Genomic DNA, 20,059 nt, shown 5'->3' on the forward strand with positions numbered 1-20,059 from the left:
GGTGGGAAACAGAAATCAGTCTAAAAGAGGCCTTGACTTAAGATATCTGGAGCTATTGGCTTTTATTGTTTAATCAGAAGTTGCATTTTGAGTGAAGAAAGTAACTTGCTTTTAGGTAAATCCATTCTCAGAATTTCAAGAAAACGAATGTTTGTACACACCGACCCAGGGAAAAGCTCCGAGACTGAAAGTCTATCCTGAAAGTGGAGTGCAGGGAATGACAAGAAAGAGGCTGTCCATTCCAGTCTGATAATTAATAGAGTTTATAAAGGGAAACCTATATACAAGGCATGTCTTGGGCAGCTTCAAGATGAAGTGGATCCCTGTACAGCTTGGCAAGTGCCAAAGAATTATATAAGGCAAAGGGGAGAGAGGATAGTCATAAGTACTAGTATGTGAATGCTACCAGGTACGGGAAATTACTTTAAATGCTTGACCAGGTCAGGACAACAACAGGTTCCAGAAACTAGTGCATAGCAGGGAGGCAGGAAAGGAGAGCTGATATATGTCAGAATGAACATCTATTATAATCAGACCTTCTCTAAGTGGGGGTTTGCTGAAAGCAGCCACTGTTCTGGCCTGGGTCTAGCTTACAGGATAGACAGAGGTCATGTCATGAAACAGTCTCTCCTCCACAGAAGACTTGGTTTGTGTTTTGGGTTAAGGCTACTGCTGTCTGTTTTGTGCAGATGTTGGGAATGGTAGGATCTCAGAAACAGTGCAGCCAGATTGTGTCTTTTGTTGTACTGTCTAAGGCATTTCCTGTCTCTTGTGGCTGTTTATCAATGAACTGAGTAATTGCTCAGACATGGCACCCTGCACTCTGTGTCTGAAATGGACAAATATTTGTCAATTGACTTTTCTGTGATGACACTATGCTAAGCGTTGGTGGGGAGATGCAGAATATGGATGAAACTCTGTCTTTGATGTCACGGAGCTCACACTTTCTAGAGATAGTTGAATACACAGAAAGTTTTTCTAGTTTAACTTTTCCTTGTCTTCTAATTTACTTATTTACATTCAAAAATTCAGAAACCTGTTTGAGATGTGATTAACTTCTTTTGGTACAAACCCATATCTTTCCTGAAGGTAATAATACCTTTTATGACATGTAAAATCAATAAAACTAGTTGATGGTTAATGTTTGACTAAAGGTGAAGGGAGAGGCTTCTGAGGAAGCAGAGCAGTGCAGAGGGAGTGTCCTCTGGGGAGATACTCAAGTCCCAGCAAGAGTCTCAACAGTTGAATGGAATAACTTTTAACAACCATTTTGTCTGACTTACAGAAAGGTAAGGGTCAACACATCTGAAATATGTATTTCTTTAAGAATTACAAAATAGATGGTGGAGGGGGATAAATAGAAGTTTCTGGATAAATTTATTCCTTGAAAGGTGCTATGTAGCATTGCTGGGAAGGGAAGTTTATTCCTGGTATGACAAGTTTTGCTTATGAAACATAATTTCTTATGTGGCTTCTTTTAATTCGCCTATCTTTCATAAATTCATTTGATGAAGTGGCTTTGGTTGAATCAAACTTGGAGGTAGAATTAAGAAAAGATTGAGTTTTTGGATGTCTAAATGAGTAAGTACTGTACCCATTCTTTGTTATTAAAATACAAAGTGCCTAGCCTTAAGATGCTCTGGCTCTTGTATACTAGAAATTGGGGGTGGATTATTCTCAGGGTCTTCTCTCAGATGTGGTCTTCAAAAACTGAGCATTCTAACTACTTCTCAGAGAATGAAATTCAATTTAGAATTCTTAGGACTCTCTGGGACACAGTGGAGGAGGGGAAATGCATTAAAGAAAAGAAGTCTTTCTTAAAAGTACTAGAATAAGAATTGAAAACAGAGAGACAGGACTGCCTTCACAATTGGGAAAGCAAGGCTTGATGTGTGTGTGTGTTTATTGGCTTCTGGTACTTCCTTCAGCCTCACTGGTGGATGTGCCATCTGCTAACGAGTGATTATTTTGAGATGTCAAGTCATGGACAGCCTATTAGTGTCTTCAAAGATCCAGTTCCTGCCTCTGTTTCATTTTTTTCTTTATTACGGTGACTTTGTAAAGACAGATGCCCTCTGTGATGGGAGATGTGAAGTAGGAGATTGGACGGGCAATGCATTTTCTGGTCTTTATTTTTCTTCAAAAACTTATGTAGTAAGTGAGGAATAGTTTGAAAGAAGAAGAAAGTACATGTTTAGATGGCAAGGGAAATGGATGACATTCAGCTCCCATCAGGAAATTAAATAAATCTTTCACTGAATAAGGGTTTATCATGGATTAGAGGGTATATGGTTTGAGTCTTCAAGGTTAGGCAGTGGGTTAGGCCAGTTTCATCATTTACCAGCCAGCGGCACTGAGCAGATTGTTTGAACTCTCTGAACCTTAATTTTCTCATTTATAAAATGGAAGCAATTGTTTAACTAAGTAGTTGTGAGAGTAAATTAGGTAAACATGTAAAGAACTCAGAACACTGTTTGGCACTTGATGGATGTTCAATAAATGTTAGCTCTCCTTTCTATGAGAAAGTTCAAGTAGGTGACTCAGGCCAAATCAAGAAGTTGCTGTGTTATTCAGTAGGAAAAAAAACACAAAACAATAATTTTGCAATAATTATTTCTTCCATAGTGCAAGAGAGCAACTGATTTTATGGTAAGGAAATGGGGTCCATCAATAAAAGAGACTGATGGAAAAATCAGTTTTTACTTTTTAGAATAAGAGGTGTTTAAAAGCCCCTCTGATGTTTCATATGTAAGTCTTATGGTGAGGTGTGGGTGTGGCATCCTTTAAAATTTGCTAAGATGACCCCTGGGAAAAGTCATCATTGTTTAAGGTGAAGGTTGCATTTCCAGTACCTCCTCCATTGTTTTACAAAAGGCAAAATATATCCTGGCAGCAATTCAACTTTTGTTCCATTGTAAACAGTGCTCTCTGGAAAGGAGAGTGTGCCCATACTTTTTTTCCATGTCAAAAGAGATCACTCTGAGACAGAAAGCTGAGCATCATCATGCTCCTTTCTCCAAAGGTCCATAAATACGTGCTTTTGTGGTGGTAGTTTACATGGGTAGAAACATAAAGGTTTATTCACTGGCATAAAATTGCATTTGTTCAGAAATCCCTGGTGTCAAATTTAGAATGGGCTAGTTATTCTATAGCCTATTCATTGATTAAGTAAGGAAAGAGGTACTAAAGTTTGTTAGAGGGATATCTACCTATTTGTTACTTGTGAGAACAAACAGGAACATTAACTTGGGTACAAGAAATACTAGTACAAGCAGTTAGTCACCCAGTGATTGAGGTATTAATTATACCAAAGTTGATATTTCACTTAAGTATATGTAATAGACCAAGCTATACTTGGTTATTACGTATGTGGCATAAATAAAACGTAATTTCTCTGAAAATATTCTGTAAAACTGACGTTGAATTTTCTCACCCATGATATTCTGAATCAATAGTTTCTTTCCATATTTTAATTATTTAGAAACATTAGGACTTGTAGTTCTTGATTAAGAAACAAAGAGAAATCAAAATGGTAGGTTTGTATTCTTAAACAACGTGTAAATTAAAGATGAACATATCTTCCTCACAGAGAGGATTCTGTGCTTGGTCTCAGCAGTCAGATTGACCCCCTTCCTCACCTCTCTCAGCTTAGTTTCTTGCTTTACAGAATGACAACAGGACCTACTTTATGGAATTGTTGTGACAGTTAAATGAATAAGTTGTCCACAGTGCTTAATTTAATAAATGCTAGCTATATTTTTTGTTTTAATTATAAAAAAATGAACTCATGAATGAGATTTCATAGTGGTATGGTATCCCTTAATAAGCCAGAATTAAATTTATGTTTTCTTACACTCTTGCCCATTCTAGTTGTCTAGTTTCTGTAATTGAATTACAGAAATCAGAACGCTAACCTGCCATACTTGAGCATGACTGTACATTTTGTTATCAGAATCTTGTCTCAAGGTCACCTTATAAAGGAACTAGTATTACAGAAAGTTATTATTATTCTTTAAATCTCAGTATCTAAACCCTATGGGATGGGATCTAATTTGAACTTACCTCATACTGAATTTCTAAGGCTAGATTGTGTGACTTTATTATCTTGACAAAATGTTCATCTGTACACTTTATGATACAGTAAGAAATGTTGCATAATACATGAAGAAATACTTTGTCAAAAATAATTAAGCCACCTTTTATGAGAAACAATGATTCCTATCTTCCTCTTTAGGCCAGGGAAGCCCTTGTGATGTTCTGCTAGATATGGAAGAAAGTCCTTTGCCTGCCTGCCACCTAGGGTTTCTGAGGTATCAACCTGCACACCTTAGGGAATTCAACACTGATATCCTTACTGCCAACCTGCTTAAGATTTCAGGGAAGCACCATGTCAGAATAGCCATCTATTGTCTCCATGGGGGTGCTTCCTTTTCCTTTGACCCTTCCACTCAAGATTGGGGCATCTTGTGTGACTGAAGAGAGAACTCCTTACCCCAGCTACCCCTTCTCTTTCTCCCTCTGTGGGAGTGCAGGGTGGAATGAAAGCCAGTGAGGAATAAATATTCCTTAGAATTCATTATTCTTTCTTTTAATAATAATAATTATGCCAAGAATTTTTATTTAAATTGATCACATAAATTAAAAAAATTTTAAGTCCTGTAGGGGAGCCATCTAGTCTCCCATGAGCCCATTTACTTGACCATGAACCTATTGATATAACAAATAATCACCCCCAATCTTACATATTTGTAAATCTGGATTTTCATATACTGAAAGATTGGCATATATTGCAAAGTTCAGTGAGAGAAAAAAGTATTCACATTTATGTGTGTGTGTGCAGGGCAGGGGGACACCCACCCCTCATTTTTCTTCCTTCCTTTCTCCCTCCTAATCAGTCTGAAGCGTGAGGCAGCAGCCCTGATTTTATGCTTGCCTATATCTAGCTTATTAATGGCTAGTTTAATTGGGCCCCTAATTTGTCAAGAGTGCCAATTGCTCTGATCTTCTGTGATTTTTCTAAACCTTAAATGATGAAATTGGTGCCAGAGATTTGTGAGTGAGACCAAAAAGGGGCATGATTAGTTTGAACATTACTTGATGAACAAGGGTGTGAGTGAACTTTTAACCTGATCTTTATTCATATCTGGTCTTGCTTTATAATGTATGCTGCTCTTAGCTATATACAATGCAGAGGTGAAATGAATGGCACACAGCCTATTTGGTCCTGTTTGGCCCTGCTGGTGTTATGAATTCCAGTCATATTCCTTCCTGCCCACATTACCCATGATATTTGAAAACAAATTTTCCAGTCCTCTCTTTCTACACCTTCTTTGTTCTTTGGAAATGCATAGATCAACTTTAGAACAGGTGGATTAATTTAGTTAAAAGCCCTTAATGGTATTAAAAAAGAGGATAAAAGATTATCGACTCTAAGGCTGGCCTATCACTTAGCTTTTGTAAGGCATGGGGGCGGGGATCAATGCTTATGTATTGAATTACTTGCAAGTTTTGAGACCTGAGCCCTAAAAATTCCCTGTCCTTACTCAGATAAATGGGGAAATGACAGGAGTGTCTAAAAATGCCTTTTGGGAACATTGGAGCCCAGCAGGAGAATCAACCAAGCTTCAAGTGCACCCCTGGGATGCCGTGGGGCTGCATGTGTAATAACTGAATAAAGCTCCGTCGAGGCCACCTCTGTCCTGGGATGGTAGCACCTTTCTCAGTGAAAACTAGAGTTTCCTGGTGTATTAGTTTGTTAGGGCTGCCGCAACAAAGTACCACAGATGGAGTGGCTTAAACAACAGAAATTAAGGATCTGGAGGCTGGAAGTCCAAAATCAAGGTATCAGCAGGGTTGGTTGCTTTTGAGGCCATAAGGGTCTTTTTCAGGCCTCTTTCCTAGGTTTGTAGTTAGCCATATTTCCCCATGTCTCTTCACATTGTCTTCCCTCTATACCTGTTTCTGTATTAAACTTTTCCCTTTTTATGAGGACACCAGTCATATTGGACTAGGGCCCACCCTAATGACCTCATTTGAAACTCATTACCTCTGTAAAGATCCTATTTGCAAATAAGATCATATTCTGAGTTCCTTGGGAGTTAGGACATATGAATTTTTTTGTGGGGGGGGGGCACTATTCAATGCATAACATTTGGCTTGATTGAAAAAATGGGAGACTGCTGAGGTGAAAGTCAGAGGGGAAATGAGGATGGTACAACACAGAAATATATGTACTGTAGGAAAAAAAAAACCTTCTGGGTGATGTTCCTCTGAGAAAGGGGACTTATGTCAGCATGAAGAGGAAAAATAGCCATTAAATGAAAAATAATAACTTTTTTGAATTTTTGGAAAGATATGTAACAAATGAAGTGATACTAGATGTTACTATGAGGATATTTGTGCCTCCAGAGGGAGAATAATACATGAATAAGAGCATAGGTGTGGAATTAGCCAGGCAATGTGATCTTGGGCAAGTCTTTTGACTTCTTTGACCCTCACCTTTTGATTTTTGATCTTTAAGAGGTAAATTTTAATAGCACATGCTTCATAGGGTTCTTATGAGAAATCAGTAAGGTAATTCATATAGAAGTCTCAGCATGTGTGTGGCAAATTGTTTTCAGTAAATGTTAGCTGCCTTTTTGTTGTCATTCTTGCTGAACACAGATTCTGGACATGGAGAAATTTCAGTGTTTTGTGGGATGTGGTGAATTAAATGAAAGCATCAGCCATAAGCAGCAAGACCAGTAGCCTTGACTCCATATTTGTAAGTGGTGGTGGCTTTTCAAAACTCCCTTTAAAAACCAAACAAAAAAAAAACCCTTTGACCTGTGTTGCTAACGATGTGCTTGGCCTCTCAGATAACTGCCTTAGAAACTGTCTGAATTTAGTCTTTGAATCTGAGGGAAACCCTGACAAATACCAAAAATTCCAAGGAGATGATTGGATCAGTTATTTCAGGTCGTTGAGAGAAAATGTCACTGAATTCTTCAGTTCTTTTCCAAGTAGTCTTTTTGAGGAAATCTGTCAAGTATGTATGACTTGGTGGTTTTAGGCAATTTTAGTATAAATTATGGTTTCCTGCCAGCATTGTTGTGATCCAGGATGTGATATTTATTAGTGGAATTATGTCCATGCGAAGAGGAAATATAGGCAACATTGTTTGAGAGGCCAAAGTCCTCTTCTGGCATAATCCTAGCATTAACGTAGTTGACCTTAGATCATTCACATAAAGGCTTTGCCTTGCCACTTTGTTTGGCAGTGGGGATATTGCTGTGAAGGCTGCTTCTTGAGTATTCTCGTTGTCAGGGCCACTGCAAGCTGGTAACTGAGAAAGAAGACATCTGTAGACAATGTGCAAGGTTGTGACTAAGCAAACTTGGGTGGCAGAATGAATTTTTATTTGGCAAACACTATTAGAAATATTAATTCACTGAATCCCATAACTCTCAAAAGTAGATACTATTATTATCCCTGCTTTACAGATGAATAGACATGAGTCAGCAGAGGAGCCAGGATCCAAACCAGCCATCTAATGCCAGGGTCCGCACTCCTAACAATCATATCACTGTGTGGGAGATTTGTCTGCAAATAAATCATGGAACCCTAGGCATGGGAGTGGAGAGCAATGACTTCTATTTTTTGCTGGAAACCCTTCTGTGAGGGATAAGACTAGATGTGAGTGACAAAATAGAGGATAAGTGCATTGCTACTTTTACTTTTTAGATTTCATCAAAACACCCCAGCCAGCAACCCATCTGAACATCTGACTAAAATAAGGCATTTATTTTATTTTTATTTGCTTTTCTTTTATTCAATTTATATGTATTTGGAAGATTAAAAGTGCTAAAAAGAAAATGTGTTCAGGAGAGATAATATAGATCAACCAGTTCTTAACCTACTTAATAAGCAATATTTGTTACTTTATTTAAAAAGGAAACAACCCTTTCATCAACATTAAAAATTCACTACTTTGCATCAAAATAAATCTTTAAATCTTGTTAGTTTCTTTTAACATTTTATGTTGTTTCAAAATCTATTCTCTTATAGATTGGAAAAATTAGTAGGATATCAATACTAGACAATCACAAATGTTTTAGAAATTAACAGACATCTGTCGAGGGCTTAGTATATACAAGACATAGTGTAAAAAGCTGTAAGAGGTTAAGAAATAAGAATTTTTAAAATCAGTCCTCTGCCTTGAAGGATTTTATTTTTTAGTAGAGGCAATAGCACAAACATATAAGTAAACAATGAAAAATAAGATGTGGGCAGGAAATGATTTGAGAGGAAAGTATTTCCTCTGGAAATCAGGGATAAGTTCATGAAGGGAGTAAGGTTTCAGTTCTAGCTCCTTGAAGGCAGACCCTATACTCCTTATTTTGGTATCCTAGTTCTTAACACAGGTTCTAGAACATTATAGAAGCTTTTTATAACAATTCAGTGCTTTTAAAATAAATGAATACTTTGGACCTAGATGGTAAGACAAGAGAAGTAGAAGTAGAGGTGAGGAAAATGGTGTCAATTCATCTTCATGAGCAAATATCAATTGTCCATTGACTCCAGGTGGGGCCTTGTTCTAGGTGGGGAGGACAGCAAGTGCCAAAGCATGGAGATAGGAAAGTTCAGGTGCAAAGTCCATCTGGGTGCACAGTGTTAACTGGGTGTGGAAAGGGAGTGGGAGATAAGACTGGAAAAGGCTTTGGGACCAGCACTGTAAAGATTTTATACTGAGGAGTTTGAGGAGAAAGATCCCCACCTGTGTCACTATTTGTCTATATTTTTACTTTTTTAAAGTAAATATTGGTGATTGTTGATAATGTTCGTTTTGCTAATATAAAAAAAATTAGGCTTAACAATACCAATGTATTCATTTACATGCATTTTATATTGCAGTATGCTAGAACCTGGGATTATTCGTTTCTATGTGTTTTTAAACCACATAAGCAGTCTAAAGCAGCAGCAGCAGCAGCAGCAGAAAAAAAAAAAAGAAAAAAAAAGTCTCGTTTGTGTTTAACATAGTGAGTGAATTCTAAAATGATATTTGGACACACCAACCAAATTAATTCTGAGGCAACAGCTAATTTTTAAACATTCACAGAATTTGTCCTCAAGGGTTTTACTATAGGCTATTTAAAATAGCTGTAGAACCTTGGGGCTACTTAATTTATATAGCAGGTATATATCTCTACCTCTACATGCCTGTATCTACTTCTTTGCAGCTATCGCACTATATAAGGTACTAAAGAAAGAGTCAAAAGAGGTTTTGGATTTTGGAATTGGACAGATCTGATTTGAAGCATGGCAATGTCACTTACTAGCTATGTGTTATTAGGTGAATTGTTTAACTTTCAGCCTCAATTTCCTCATATATAAAATGAGAATAATCATTGACAGGCTAATAACATCATAAAAATAGCAGTGTGAGGTGAGCCTCTTGAAATCTCCCCTGCAATTCACAACAAATTGAACAACTATAACTCCACAAAGGACTCCCTGTACAACACACAGGCAAGACTAAGAGGCGCACTACTGAAAACATATAAGGTGGGCAAATTGTGCGAGCGGGCAAAGAGGGAAGAGAGAAGTGGGACAGGGCTGCACGGGTGCAGTTCGCAGACCTAGATCGGTGCTCTGAGGTCGCTGCATTTTGGAACTACTGTAGCTGCAGGAGAAAGAAGAAACTGGACTGCTAGGGCTCCACTTATGGCCCACAGGGCTGAGAGGACAGCATGTAACAGGGCTGAACCCAGCTCTCACTACAGAGACCTTGGAGGAAAGACTGAGGGAAGAAGACTGAAAATGGTGGTTTAAGCCCTCACTGCCAAGCAGAGAATAGAAGCCTTAGGCACTGAGCCTAGCCTCACTCTCCTTCTCATCCCAGAGCTCGCCCCGCCACCACCTGCCTGGTGCTAGAAGTGGAACAGTAGCACTGTCAGATCAAAAGTATAGAATATTTGCTGTTCTGAGAACTGTGGTCCGTAGACATGGACTTGAAGCTCAACTAGTTCTGGCAAAAGGGAGGGAGCCGTAGAAGCAGGACTGGCTGTGGTGGTGGTCGCCACCATTGCTCTGGGCCACCTCTCACAACCCACCCTGCCCCTGTCCCCACCCATCGGGGCCGCTCCCTACAGGAGTAAACAGAGCTGTTGAAACACACGGGCTCTGAATCTGGTACAGGGAGAGCTTTGGAACTTCAGAGGCTCTCCAATTCCCCCGGGGAGGCGGCGCCTTATGACCCAGGTGAACTGTTCACAGAGGAAAAGCCTGCCTTCCAGGGAATCCCCTCATTGTGTAAGAAGCCAGAATAGTGCAGAGAAAATATAACATTACAGTGTGAGAAACAATAAAAGGCTGCAGTCAGAGAGAAAATAAAACATTCTACCAACACCTCTTGGAAAACAAAGAAAGACCTCTTTCTGTCTACCTGTTCCAGAACCCACTCCTGTAGATGTCTAGGAAGAGAAATAATAAATCAATCATTGCCATGAATAACCAAGGTAACAAGACAGCTCAGAAAGAAAATGAAAAGTCTCCAGAAAATGAACTTAAAGATATGGAAATATGTGACTTAAATGACAGAGAATTCAAGACAGCAGTTTTTTAAAAGCTCAGTGAGATGTAAGAAAACACAGACAAGCAGTTTAATGACGCAGAAACACAATCAAAGAACAAAATTAACATTTTACTAAAGAGATTGAAATTTTTAAAAGGAACCAAATAGAATTTCTGGAGATTAAGAACTCAATAAAAGAAAAGAAGAATAAAATAGACAGCTTAGTTAGTAGAGTTGACCAGATGGAGGAAAGAATCAGTGACATTGAAGATAGAAATCTGGAAATGACATGGATGGAAGAAGAAAGAGACTTGAGAGTTAAAAGAAATGAAAGAACTCTACAAGAACTTTTGAACTCCATCAAAAAGAATAATATAAGAATAATGGGCATACCAGAAGGAGAAGAAAGAGAGAAGGGAACAGAGAGTATAATCAAACAAATAGTCTACAAGAACTTTATAAACTTGTGGAAAGAACTGGATCCTCAAATCCAAGAAGCAAATAGAATACCTAATTACCTCAATCCCAACAGGCCTTCTCCAAGGCACATTGTATTGAGGCTGTCAAAAATTACAACAAAGAAAGAATCCTCAAGGCAGCCAGGGAAAAGAAACCAGTAACCTACAAAGGAAGGTCCATTAGATTATCATCAGATTTTTCAGCAGAAACTCTACTAGCCAGGAGGATTGGTCTCAAATATTCAAACTATTGAAAGAGAGAAATTATCAGCCAAGAATAATATATCCAACAAAGATATCCTTTAGATATGAAGGAGGAATAAAGACCTTCCCAGACATACAGAAGCTGAGGGAATTTTCTAATACATGACCTGCACTACAAGAAATACTGAAGGAGGCTCTTCGACCACCATAAATAGGAATAATTTGTGACAACAAAAATATAAAAGGGGAGAGAGTAAAGGCCTGCACTGGAATATGGGAAGGGAGAAAGTAAGCATGGTGAAGAAAATGCAATACTCTAAATATCAAACTTTCTTTTACAAAAACTTAAGGGTAACCACTCAAAAATATTCAGAACTGAAATATAATGTAATAAAAGAAGAAACAGAGGGAAACATCATAGAATACCACCACACAGAAATAATAGACAACAACAAAAAGGCAAAGAAACAATGGAGACACAGTCCTACCAGAAAACCAAAGACAGAATGATAGGAAATCCTCACATATCAATAATCACCCTAAATTAAATGGACTGAGCTCACCAATGAAAAGACACAGAGTAGAAGATTGGATCAAAAGACTAAACCCAACAATATGCTGCCTCCAAGAGACACATCTCAGCTACAAGGACAAAAATAGAATCAAAGTGAAAGGGTGGAAGTTGACAGTCCAAGCAAATGATATCCAGAGCAAAGCAGGTGTAGTCATACTGATATCAGATGAAACAGACTTCATGAAAAAATAGGTCACAAGAGACAAAAATGGACATTTCATAATGATGAGGGGACTACACAAAAGAAGACATAACAGTCATCAATATTTATGCCACCAGTCAGGGAGCACTGCAATATACCAAGCAACTACTAACAGAACTGATGGGAGAAATTGACCAAAGCACAATTATACTAGGGGACCTAAATACATCATTGACAGCTATGGATAGATCATCCAAACAGAAAATAAATACAGAAATTGCAGCCCTAAATGATACATTAGATGCAATGGACATAACTGACATTTATAGAGCACTTCATCCTAGAACATCAGTCTGTATATTCCTTTCTAGTATACACGGAACATTTTCTAGGATAGACCATATATTGGGACATAAAACTAGCCTTAGCACATTTAAGAAGATTGACATCATACCAAGCATATTCTCTGATCACAAGGTTTTGAAATTAGATATCAACTGCCATATGACCCAGCAATCCCTCTCCTGGGTATCTACCCAAAAAATCTGAAAACATTTAGAGATAAAGACACGTGTGCTCCAATGTTCATTGCAGCTTTGTTTACGGTGGCCAAGACATAGAAACAACCAAAATGTCCTTTGATAGATGAATGGATAAAGAAGTTGTGGTATATATACACAATGGAATACTATTCGGCGGTAAGAAAAGATGATATAGGAACATTTGTGACAACATGGATGGATCTTGAGAGAGTAATGCTGAGCGAAATAAGTCAGACAGAAAAAGAAGAGAACCATGTGATCTCACTGATATGTGGTATATAAACCAAAAACAACAAAAGAACAAGACAAACAAATGAGAAACAGAAACTCATAGACACAGACAATAGTTTAGTGGTTACCAGAGGGTACGGGGGGTGGGGGGTGGGGGTGGGAGATGAAGGTAAGGGGGGTCAAATATATGGTGATGGAAGGAGAACTGACTCTGGGTGATGAACACACAATGGGATTTATAGATGATGTAATACAGAATTGTACACCTGAAATCTATGTGATTTTACTAACAATTGTCACCCCAATAAATTTAATAAAAAAAAAGGAAAACCCTAAAGACTCCACCAAAAAGCTATTAGAAACAATAAACGAATACAGTAAAGTTGCTGGCTACAAAATCAACATAGAAAAAGTCCATTGCATTCCTATACTAACAATGAAATTTCAGAAAAAGAAATAAAAAGAACAATTTCTTTTGCAATTGCAACAAAAAGAATAAAATACCTAGGAATAAACTTAACCAAGGAAGTGATATACCAATATGCTGAAAACTATAAGACATTTTTGAAAGAAATTGAAGAAGACACAAAGAAATGGAAAGACATTCCGTACTCATGGATTGGAAGAATCAACATAGTTAAAATGGCCATACTACCCAAAGCAATATACAGATTTAATGCAATCCCCATCAAAATCCCAATAACATTTTTTAAAGAAATAGAACAAAAAATCATCAGATTTGTATGGAACCACAAAAAACCCCTGAATAGCCAAAACAATCCTAAGATAAAGGAACAATGCTGGACGTAACCCACTCCCTGACTTTAGCTTGTACTACAGGGCAACAATAATCAAAACAGCATGGTATTGTCAGAAAAACAGACACACAGAGCAATGGAATGGAATTGAGAACCCAGAAATAAAACCACATAAATATGGACAGATAGTTTTTGACAAAGAAGCAAAAAACATACAATGGAGAAAAGACAGCCTCTTCAATAAATGGTGCTGGCAGAATTGGAAAGGCACGTGCAAAAGAATGAAACTGGACTGCTATTTGTCACGATGTACCAAAATTAATTCAAAATGGATCGAAGACCTAAGCATAAGACTTGAAACAAGAAACTGCGTAGAAGAACACATAGGTACCAAACTTATGGACCTTGGGTCAAAGAGCGTTTTATGAATCTGACTCCAAAGGCAAGGGAAGTAAAAGCTAAAATAAATGAATGGGACTATCTATATCAAACGTAAAAGCTTCTGTACAGCAAAAGAACCATCGACAAAATAAAGAGGCCACCAACTGAATGGGAGAAGATTTTTGCAAACAGTGCCTCCAATAAGAGGCTAGTATCCAGAATATACAAGGAACTTATGCAACTCAACAACAGAAAAACAAACAACCGAACTGAAAAATGGGCAGAAGACCCGAAGAGTCATTTCTCCAAAGAGGACATACAAATGGCAAATAGACATATGAAGAAATGCTCAATATCACTAATCATCAGAGAAATGCAAAGAAAAACCACAATGAGATATCACCTCACCCCAGTCAGAATGGCTATCATCAACAAGACAAATAGTAACAAGTGTTGGAGAGGCTGTGGAGAAAAAGGAATCCTCAATACACTGTTGGTGGGAATGCAGATTGGTGCAGCTGCTATGGAAGGCAGTGTGGAGGTTCCTCAAGTACTAAGAATAGAATTACCATATGACCTAGCATTCCCTCTGCTGGGTATCTAGGCAAAAATTCTGAAAACATTATCCATAAAGACATGTGTAGTGCAATGTTCATTGCAGCTTTATTTACGGTTGCCAAGACAAGGGAACAACCAAAATGTCCTTTAATAAATGAATGGATAAAGAAGTTGTGGTATATGTACACAATGGAATACTATTCAACAGTAAGAAAAGATGAATAGTACCATTTGTAACAACATGAATGGATCTTGAGATTGTAATGCTGAGCGAAATAAGTCCGACAGAAAAAGTCGAGAACCATACGATTTCACTGATGTGTGGTATATGAAACTTAAAACAACAAAAGAATAAGACAAACACATGAAGGAACAAAAACTCATAGACATAGGCAATAGTTTGGGGGTTACCAGATGGTAAGGCGGGTGGGTGGGTTCTATAAGAGGGTAAATGGGGTCTAATATATGGTGATGGAAAAAGAACTGACTCTGGGTGGTGAACACACAATGTGAGATATAGATAATGTATTACAGAATTGTACACCTGAAATCTGTGTAACTTTACTAACAATTGTCAACCCAATAAAGTTTAAATTAAAAAAAAACAAATAAAATGAGAACAGCAATTCCTAATTCATTATGCCTGTGAGAGACTTATAAAAGCTCACATTTATTGTTAAGTAATTGCAATGTATTTTCCATTTGAGGAAACTGAGGCATGGAGAGATTAAGTTGTATACTCATGGCTGCACAGCTAGTAAAAGGCAGAGCTGGATTTCTAGCCCAGGCTTTCTGATGCAGAGTCCATTTTCTACATCACTGTTATTCTATTAATAAAGAACCCTCCATCATCTATCACACAGATGATGCTAAATTAATGCTTATTTCTTTCTTTATTTCCCATGGCATCTGGGAGGCTAAAATGGGGTAGTACTTTTACCTTTTAAAAGTTCAGATATAAGCTATCCAGATGTAAGGCACTTAAAAATTTAAGGGCCTAAATTTTTATTGATTAGTATTTTAATAACCACTTCCCCATGCTGCGTATATTAGTGGTATATGTTCAATGTAAAAAAATTTAAAAAAAGATGAATTCAGCCAAAACTATCGATAATCCCTAGACATAATAAAGTGATTAAAATTTTAGTGAAATGAATACATTTTTTAAAAATTGAGATAAATTTGTAAATAACATTATATTAGTTTCTGGTGTACAACATATTTCTTTTTTTTTTTTGGTCTTTTTTTTGAATTAAATTTATTGGGGTGACAATTGTCAGTAAAATTACATAGATTTCAGGTGTACAATTCTGTATTATATCATCTATAAATCCCGTTGTGTGTTCACCACCCAGAGTCAGTTCTCCTTCCATCACCATATATTTGATCCCCCTTACCTTCATCCCCCACCCCCCACCCCCCACCCCCCTTGTATATACTACATTGTGATCACCAAAATAAGTCTAGTTACTTCTGTCACCATTCAATTATTCCCCTTCACCTATTTAGCCCACCCTCAACCCCCTTCCTCTCTTATAACCATCAATTTGGTCTCTGTGTCTATGAATTTTGTTTTCATTTTGTTTTCTTAGATTCCACATGTAAGTGAAATCGTACAATACCTGTCTTTCTCTGGCTTATTTCACTTAGCATAATACCCTTAAGATCCATCCATGTTGTTGTAAATGGCAAGATTTCCTTCTTTTTTATGGCTGAGTAGTATTCCTGTGTGTGTGTGTGTGTGTGTGTGTGTGTGTGTGTGTGTGTGTGTCACAGTTTTTTTATTCATCCATCAGTGGACATTTAGATTGTATCCATATCTTGGCTATTGTGAATAATGCTTCAATGAATATAACAGATGAGTCTGATAATACACTGCAGTCTAATTTTACGTCTCTCTGGAAAGTGAACTCAGAGAATGTATTAAGATTCCTAATATGTGTCCAGCAGAGGACAAAGAACAACTCTCCAAAGGTTTAAGAGGAGAGGTGATTGGGAAGCATACATCTTTTTGAACTTTGTTTTTTGTGGATAAATACCTAGAAGTGGAAAAGCTGGGTTATATAGTAGTTCTATCTTTAATTTGTTGAGGAACCTCCATACGTTTTCCCATTGTGGCTGTACAATTTACATTCCCACCAACAGTGTATGAGGGTTATCTTTTCTACAAATCCTCACCAACACTTGTTATTTCTAGTCTTTTTTAATAATAGCCAGTCTAGCAGGTATTAAGTGATTATCTTATTGTGGTTTTTGGATTTGTACTTCTCTGATGATTAGTGGTTGAGTATCTTTTCATGTGTCTGTTGGCCATCTGTATGTCCCCCTTGGAAAAATGTCTGTTCAGATCCTCTGCCCATTTTTAATCGGATTGTTTGTTTTCTTGCTATTGAGTTGTTTGAGCCTTTTGTATATTTTGAATATTAACCCCTTATCAGATATATGATTTGCACATATTTTCTCCCATTGAGTAGGTTGCGTTTTCATTTTGATGATTATTTTCTTTGCTGTACAGAAACTTTTCAATTTGCTGTGGTCCCACTAGTTTATTTTTGCTTTTGTTGCCCTTGCCTTTGGAGTCAGATCCATAAATTCAACACCAAAATTGATGTCAAGGGTTTGCTACCTACGTTTTCTTCAAGGAGTTTTATCTTTTCAGGTCTTATATTCCAGTCTTTAATCCATTTTGAGTTAATTTTTGTGTCTGATGTCAGGTAGTAGTCTACTTTCATTCTTTTCCACGTGGCTATTTAGTATCCCCAACACTATTTATTGAAGAGACTATCCTTTGGCCAGTGTATATTCTTAGCTACTTTGTCATAAATTAATTGACTACATATGAGCAGGTTTATTTCTGGGCTCTGTATTCTGTTCTATTTACCTATGTGTCTGTGTTCATGTCAATAACATACTTTTTTGATTACCATATCTTTGTGGTGTAGTTTGAAATCAGGCAGTGTGATACCTTCCGCTATGCTCTTCTTTCTCAAGGTTGCTTTGGCCAGTCGGGGTCTTTTGTGGTTTCATAGAAATTTAGAATTATTTGTTTTAGTTCTGTGAAAAATGCCATTGGAATTTTGATAGGGATTTCACTGAATTTATAGTTTGCTTTGTGTAGCATGGAAATTTTAACAATGTTAATTCTTCCAGTCCAGGAGCATAGAATATCTTTCTATTTATTTGTGTCTTCTTCAACTTCTTTTATGAATGTCTTATACTTTTCAGGGCATAGGTCTTTCACCTCGTTGGCTAAATTTATTCTTAAGTATTTTATTCTTTCTGATGCAATTGTAAATGGGATTGTTTTCTTAATTTCTTTTTCTGATAATTTGTATAGAAACTCAACAGATTTCTCTATATTGATTTTGTATCTTGCAGCTTTACTGAATTCATTTATTAGTTCTAATGTGTTTTTTTTTGTGGAGTCATTGGTTTTTTTTTTTTTTTTACATAGTATCATGTCATCTGCAAATAGTGAGTTTTACTTCATATATATATGTTTTTTTTTTTCCTTGCTTAATTTCTATGGCTAGGACTTCCAACACTGTGGAATAAATGCGGTGATAGTGGGCAACCTTGTCTTTTTCCTGATTTTAGAGGAAAAGATTTTAACTTTTCAGCATTGATTATGATGTTAGCTGTGGGTTTGTCATATATGGACTTTATTATGTTGAGATACACTCTTTTTATACCCACATTGTTGAGAGTTTTTATCATAAATGGATATTGAATTTTGTCAAATGCTTTTTCTACTTTTTTGAGATGATCATATAATTGCATACTTCTCTTTGTTAATGTGGTGTATCACGTTGATTAGTTTGAGGATATTGAACAATTCTTTAATCACTGAAATATATCCTATTTGATCATAGTGTATGATCCTTTTAATATATAGTTGAATTTTGTTTGCTAACATTTTATTAAGGATTTTTGCATTTATTTTATTTTTTATTTTTTATTTTTTTGGTGTCTTTGCATAGTTTTGGTATCAGGGTAGTGTTGGCATCATAAGACGAATTTGGAAGCATTCCCTCTTCAATTTTGGGGGGAAGATTTTGGGAAGAATATGTATTATATGTTCTTTGAATGTTTGGTAGAATTCACCAATGAAGCTTTCTGGTCCTGGACTTTTGTGTATTGAGAGGTTATTGATTTCTGATTCAACCTTTTCAATAATAACTGGTCTATTCAGATTTTCTATTTCTTCCTGCAGTCTTGGATGATTATATATTTCTAGAAATTTATCAATTTTTTTCTAGGTTGTTCAATTTGTTGGCCTGTAATTGTTCACAGTTTTTCTTATGAAAAACTTTTCGTATGAAAACTCTTACAGACTAATATCTCCAATTAACATAGATGCAAAAATCCTCAACCAAATACTCTTTCATTTTTTAAATTTTATTTGTGTATTGATCGCTCTCTCTTTTTTCTTGAAGAATTTTGCTAAAGGTTTGTCAATTTTTAAAAATCTTTTTAAAGAACAAGCTGTTAGTTTGTTGGTCTTTTCTATTGTTTTTAGCTTCTATTTTACTTAATTTTGCTCTGATCTTTATTATTTCCTTTCTTCTACTAGCCTTGGGCCTCACTGGATCTTCTTTTTCTAATTTCTTTAGGTCTAAAGTTAGATTGTTGATTTGAGATTTTTTCTTGTTTCTTGAAGAAGGTCTGTATTGCTATGAACTTCCCTTTTAGAACTGCTTTTGCTGGAATATTTTGCTGCTTTTAGATGGAATGTTCTGTATATATCTATTAAGTCCATATGGTTTAATGTGTCATTTTAGATTTAATGTGTTATCTTAGGTCACTATTTTCTTATTGACTTTCTGTCTGGATGATCCATCCATTATATAAGTGGCATATTAAAGTCCCCTATAATTATTGTGTTGATGTCAATTTCTCCCTTTAGGTCTGTTAATATTTGTTTTACATATTTAGGTACTCATATGTTGCATGCATGAACATTTACAAATGTTATACCCTCTTGTTGAATGATTCCTTTATTATTATGTAATGCCCTTCTTTCTTTTATTACAATCTTTGTTTTAAAGTCTATTTTGTCTGAGGTAAGTACAGCTATCCCAACTTTTAAAAAAAATTCCATTTGTATGTAATATCTTATTCCTTCCCTTCCCTTGCAATCTGTGCGTGTTCTGAGATCTGAAGTAAGTCTCTTATATGCAGCATATGGATGATTCTTGTTGTTTTTATCCATTTATTTACTCTATGTCTTTTGACTGAGGAATTTAGTCCACTTACATTTAAAGTAATTATTTTTTTAAATTTTAATTAAAGTTTATTGGGGTGACAATTGTTAGTAAAGTTACATAGATTTCAGGTGTACAATTCTTTATTACATCATCTATAAATCCCACTGTGTGTTCACCACCCAGAGTCAGTTCTCCTTCCATCACCATATATTTGATCCCATTTACCCTCATCTAACAACCCCCTCCCCCCTTACCCTCTGGTTAAAGTAATTATTGATAGTTATGTCCTTATTGTCATTTTGTTAATTGTGTCTGGATTTTTTTGTAGTTTGTCTTTGTTCTTTTCTTCTTCTCTTGCTCTCTTCCCTTGTGATTTTGATGGCTTTCTATTCTTTCTCATTATCTTTTGTGTATCTACTTAGGTTTTTGATTTGTGGTTACTGTGAGGTTCA

At 36.5% G+C, this 20,059-nt stretch overlaps 1 protein-coding gene across 1 annotated transcript in view; it reads left to right on the forward strand.

Moving 5' to 3' along the window:
- The first annotated feature begins 1,211 nt into the window (after nt 1-1,211).
- CDH17 (cadherin 17) overlaps nt 1,212-20,059 on the forward strand; it is a 124,360-nt gene continuing 105,512 nt past the window's right edge. Inside the window, exon 1 of the mRNA XM_019719225.3 lies at nt 1,212-1,289. The gene's annotated coding sequence lies outside the window, so the exon portion shown is untranslated. The remainder of the gene's footprint in view (nt 1,290-20,059) is intronic.

The sequence above is a fragment of the Rhinolophus sinicus genome, chromosome 6, assembly GCF_057876585.1.
Source record: "Rhinolophus sinicus isolate RSI-liver-muscle chromosome 6, RSI-T2T, whole genome shotgun sequence".
Taxonomy (NCBI): Eukaryota; Metazoa; Chordata; class Mammalia; order Chiroptera; family Rhinolophidae; genus Rhinolophus; species Rhinolophus sinicus.